Source organism: Acyrthosiphon pisum, chromosome A2 (assembly GCF_005508785.2).
Source record: "Acyrthosiphon pisum isolate AL4f chromosome A2, pea_aphid_22Mar2018_4r6ur, whole genome shotgun sequence".
NCBI lineage: Eukaryota > Metazoa > Arthropoda > Insecta > Hemiptera > Aphididae > Acyrthosiphon > Acyrthosiphon pisum.
Window position 1 is genome coordinate 25,902,847 of NC_042495.1, and position 6,262 is coordinate 25,909,108.

The window sequence follows — 6,262 nt, forward strand, 5'->3', positions numbered from 1 at the left end:
TTATCAATTAGTAAAAAGGTATCAAATTGACAATAATTTCTTAGTATATATACTATATAGTATAATTTTTTTGGAAAATATTATAAAATAGGCATGTTTTTGCGCTTATAAAATATAATAATGGTAAAACGGGCAACAACTGGGAACCGGCCACCTTGCCCCCCTCAAATGACGCCACTGAAATCAAGTTAGATTCTTATATATGTATATAGATAATAATATATACTCTATATATTATATGTAATATGTACATATAGGTAACCATTTATTATGCAAACTATATAATACTATTAGTATTCATAATCAATGGTACCTATAACGTATTTGATTGCGATATTTTCATGACAGCGTAAGCTTATAATTTTTAGATATTTCCATAAATTCAGAAATTTATTAATCTAATTATATTCATACCTACTATTCTTCGATTTAAATTTTTTATGAACGTTTGCCATGCCGTTACTATTTTATATGCGTTTAACAAAATCAAATTACCTAAACATAAAAATAAAAGTGTTGTCAATGACGAAAACGTATAGGTACGTATGTATCTATAGTATCTACGTATCTAAGCGTGAGACTAAATAAAATTAATTAGGTATATATACGTAAATATAATATTGTACCTGAATATTTTTATAAGCCACGTACAGTGGACGTAGGCGGTTCACGATGCGATAGGTAAATAATGTTTTTCTTCGTATAATAAAAATTAATTTTTAATTATTAAATATAATTTAGTTTTTATGTAATAATTATTGAATTAACCGTTTATCTGCAAACATTATTCTACGATCACTCACACAATGTTATATATCATAATATTATATTGTTGTATTGATTTATTATGTTTTGTATTGTTTCAGAACTGTTAATTATAATTCATCAAGTCTCCATAAATCTCAAATTCAAAAATGCCATAGTCCAAAACTCCAATCAGCACATATAATGATAATATATTATTTATTGTGTGTTGACATCGCAAAATAAATATACTTGTCTGTCACTCAATTTGTTTGTTTTTCACTTACTCTAAAAATCTAACCTTTTGACTACCGACATCGTTCCAGTTGAATAAAGAATATTTATAAAACAATTTATAGAATGGTGCATAATATATAATTTATATTAATTGTTATCGCCAGCATTTAGAACTATTAACAGTACCTAAAAATCCTTATTTTTGATTATATTATCAACTCTCCAATACACAAATTGTTAAGTGTGACCTTGATATAAAAAACCATATTATGTTTCTATACTTAAAATATTACATTTTTATGATGTACTACGTATGTTGTAGATTCAATACCACTTGGTAACGAGCAATTATATACAAATTTAAACATGATATAGAGTTAATATTTAAGTTCTATCGTATCGACAAAATTTTTTTACTATTTATACGTAGTAGAACGGTTATACATACCTACCAAAGTTTAAGACTAGCACAATAATGTCAGAGTTCTCTCATCGATTCTGTTTGAAACGTTTATTGTGGCGTACGATTTTTACGGTATTTACCAATTACTAATGGTGATATATTTATAATACATACTAATATCTAATCAGTGTATAAATCACAAAATATTTTTTTTAATACTTATAAGTTACAAGTTACTCAGTTTAAGATCAACGAATCCGTTAGTATTAGACACAGTTTATTAAATCTGTACAATAATAATACGCGCGCCCAGCACCAACTTAGGGTCTTTACGCTACTAACACCTAAGTCCTAGAAATATGGAGAACAAGCTAGGTGTATAATGATGTAATAGCTCGAGTAGTGGTCGGGATCGCCTAGCAATTACTGTCGGCTATAATATGTAGTGCGTGTTGTGTAATTATGTGTATTTGTGTATGAATGTGTGTATGTGCATAGGCGTGTCTACAGGTCATGCCTGTCATGCACAGGCATGTCCTGCGAAATTTGATCCAACTTAGGTACATTATAAATTGCAGTGCATAATATATATACATTCGTATCTAATTTTCTGATTTTGTATTAAGTTTTTTGATTTTCATCACGTAAAAACGAACATTTATAAAAAGTATTATTAGTATTAAAATTATATTTTAAATTTACTAAATACTATTTCATATAACTTACTTAGTTATTATCAGATAATAAAGCTTATTTAAAAATTTGGGGGTCAGATACTCAGATCCCCAAACCTTAATCTATTTTTTTTTTTGGGTGGGGGTGTGTGCAGTAACCCCTTCCCTGGATATGACACTGTTGTGCATGACACACACTGATAATATAGTAAGATGATAATTCGCGGCACTTACGGCCGAACAGAATAGAATAATAATAAAAGTATAATGAGTGGTATAATATAGATTAAACAGTACAGCAATTACAAAACAATTTTTTGATTTTAAATTTAATAAATGTTGTCAAAATTCAACAAAACAAAACAATATAACAAAACAATTATGCCTTCGTATATTTAATATTTTTCAACTACTAATGTAACAATATTATGTCAGGAGCTTTGGATTATATTTTTGCGCTTTTTGACCCAACAAATAAAATTTAATTGACAATTATATAGATGAAAAAATTAAAAAAATTGGAAACTGAAAACCTCTATAAATACCTCAAAACAAGTCAAAATATTTTGAAGATGTTATGCTATAAATAAAATGCTAACATAAACATTCTGTATTTTTTTTTCCGGGGCTTTTGAAAACTATTAAGACATTTTATATTCTGAGCGGAGCGATAAATGTATTGATTTTACAATGATGTGTGTTATTATTTTTTTTTGTATCCGTTTGTGGCAGTAAAACTGCTTCGATTTTCTTCGACAGTATCTTGGTCGATGGGAAAGTAAATTTAGTTGGTGCACTCCGGAGGTAAAAATTTAAAATGCCCATTAGTATTCTAAAGCACCGCGAAAAAGAACAGCAATAAAATTAAGGAAAAACGGGAATTTTTACGCAAAATAGGTTTTTGACAAAATCGATTTTGGTGTAACTCTAAAACAAATGACCGTAAATACATGCAATTTTCACTGGTTGTTTATATTAACATTTTCTATACACGATAAAATTTTCAAAAAATATTAATTTGTTTTAAACTGTTTACGGACATTTCAATTTCCAATTTTTTTAGTTTTTTTAGGTTCCTTAAATCTTGTTACAATGACAGTTGAGAAATAATAAAAATATATAGTCAAACATTTTTTCATAAGCATTTAAAGTTCTTATTTTGAGGCGAATTATCTATAATATACTATATCTAAGTGCCATGTACAGATAACTTGTTAGAATTTGTCAATATTTTATATTTAGTTATTAATTTCTATTGTTCAAAATAAAACTATAGGTAGTGTTGATGAAAAATGTTGCTTTATTTTGAAATATATTGTTTAAAATTTAAAATGTAAAACTTCTACTTATAGTTCTATATAAAGAGTCATTTTACGTACGTTTTAAATGTCAAATTTTAAATACTTACACTCATTTAAAGTATCCATATTGTATACAATATTAAAGAAAAACTCTTAAAACTGTAGATACAATTGGCTCTGATTGTCATGGTGATGGCCGATAGGGTAGGGGGTGGTGGTTAAATTACACATTGTTTGGTAAATGGTAACTATGACCTGGTACCGATCTATTTATTTTTTTACAAACTCAACCAAAAGGCTATTCGATACTGTTTTTAAGGACTTCAATATAGGCAATGTCTATGCGTGCATGCCAGCTGTGTAAATGTGTGGCCGTGTGCGTACCGACCAGTATAAGACGAGATCATTATTCATTACTCATTAGTAGGGCTAGGGACTTAAATAATAATTAAAAACATAGCTGAGTAATAAAGAAATTTGTTTCATAGCAAAATAAGAGTTTATTTGTAAAATGTACAGTTGCATATTTTGCATATTCGACCAATTTAGATTGTGACATATTGATTTTACAATGATGTGTGTTTATATTTATTTAATTTTAATTTTAATTTTTTTTTATATGAGTCTGTGACCATAGGCGTGCGCAGACATTTGTGTATACACCCTGTAAGTCGATAATGATTAAGAAACCTGAAATCCGATGGAAGAAACAATTAAAATGTTAGGTACATAATTTAATTTACCTGCACATAATCACCAATTAAGGCATAAATCATTCATATGATAAAAAACGGTTGCATATTTTTTAAAAATTAAATAAGAAATATTTTAACTGTCAATACAGTTTTAAATTTTAAGTAAACACCATTTCGCAAACTGTATAATGGTATTTGGTAATGTATTGTCAATTTTATTTTTAAAAACATTTAATTTATTATCATTGAGTATCAAATATCAATGTTATTTTTCACTTAAATATTTAATGTATTGATTTAAAAAATAAAAAATCGTGATGTTTAGATCATGTATTACCTACTATGTATAGAAATTTCGGTAGGTCTCGCAGGGTAGTCGAAATAATGCTTCAATTTTCAACTCCAGTATCTTGTCCAATAGGAAATTAAATCTAGTTAGTACATTGGGGAGATCAAAATATTACTATATTCCCATTAGTGTTCAAAAGTTTAACAAAAAGCGGGAATTTTTTATGCTGAATCGGTTTTTCACAAAATCGATTTTGATTTTTGGTGTAACTCTAAAACGAACAACCGTAGATACTTTAAACTTTCAATAGTTGTTTATATTAGCATTTTCTATACACGATAACATTTTCAGTAGACATTTTCTGTTTCACAATTTTTTTACTTTTTTTTTCTATGAATGTCAATAAAATTGTATTTGTTGGGTATAACAAAGCTTGAAATTTAATACAAGGCTCCTAATATCTTGTTACAATAACAGTTGAAAAATATTAAAATCTAGTCCAATTTTATTTTATAAGCATTTAGGCAAAGTTCAAATCTTGATAAAATACGTAAATATCACAAACATTAGAAAAATTATTTTGAGTTAGAAATTCCTAAAAATTTTTATTTGAAAATTTAATTCCAAGATTCCTTATTAGTTTGTCTAATTTTATTAAAAAAAATCTCTAACCAAAAGTCAAATTAAATTTTTATGAGCGATTGAAGTTCATATTTTTACAACATTGGATTGTACTCGATTTCTCATGTAGGGATAAAAATGTTGTTGTAACTCAAAAACGAGTAACCATTAGAACTAGCCACTTGAAATTTAAATTATATGTTTATTTTATCAATTCCTATACTTTATGAAATTCTCGAAATATTTTGACATGTTTTGAGATTTATGGACAAATATCAATATTTTTTGATTAAATTAATTTGCAACGCAATAACTTTTTTAAAAATATTATTTTTGGAAATTTTATAACATGGGTATATTCTTAAAACTATTTACAAATCATAAAATGTCAACAATTTTTGTCATACGCTTAAGTAGCATCAATTTTTTTAGATTCTGAGTGGAACGATGAATGTATTGATTTTACAATGATGTGTGTTTTTTTATTTTTTATTTTTTTTGTGTCTGTGTACACGATAAGTAGTCGAAATAATGCTACGATTTTCAACTTCAGTATCTTGTTCGATCAGAAAGTGAATATCGTTGGTGCATTGAGGAGGTCAAAATTTAAATTTCCCAGTGGTTTCATAATATTATAATATGTTTCTTTTATATTGAAATCAAAATAAAAAAACAAAAAAGTATTTATAAGTGAATTGAAATTAAAATTGAACATTTTTATTTTGATTTCAATCCCTAAATAAACCACAATATAATAAATATGAATACCTTTATTATAACACTTTGGCAAGAGAGCAAATTACTATTTTTACGATCGTAATATTTTCCATGTCGTATTATGACCACTGAGTGTATTATTCTTTAATTCATATTATTATAAAATGTTCTTTTTGTAATTTTTATACAGTCTTATTTACTAACCATCACGTTCTATATTTCTGAATTTTAAGTACCTATATAGGTACCTATATTCAGATATTATATGTTTAAAAACTTAAATATTTACACAATTTCAGTTGTAAACTGTGCTCATATGATCTCCCTTTACTTAAGAACCACGATTTTGTATATTCAAGATTAAGAAAAATAAAAATTATAGACTGCCCATAAGAACTATAATGGCCAAACTATATAAAATAAAAAATGATTTATAAAAAAAACAAATAAAATAAAATAAAATAATGCATTACCGTGTTTATATTAATTATCAATTATGTCGTACGAATAAATATATAAAATAATCATTTGTTTTCACGATGAAGTCTTTTCCTCTGGGAGATAACATATCTATGTGGGTT

At 26.5% G+C, this 6,262-nt stretch overlaps 1 long non-coding RNA gene across 1 annotated transcript in view; it reads left to right on the forward strand.

Moving 5' to 3' along the window:
* The window catches only part of LOC100574390, a 2,877-nt gene extending 1,866 nt beyond the window's left edge, over positions 1–1,011 (forward strand). The window contains exon 3 of the long non-coding RNA XR_510574.3: positions 867–1,011. This is a non-coding gene — a long non-coding RNA (uncharacterized LOC100574390). The remainder of the gene's footprint in view (positions 1–866) is intronic.
* Positions 1,012–6,262: the final 5,251 nt, after the last annotated feature.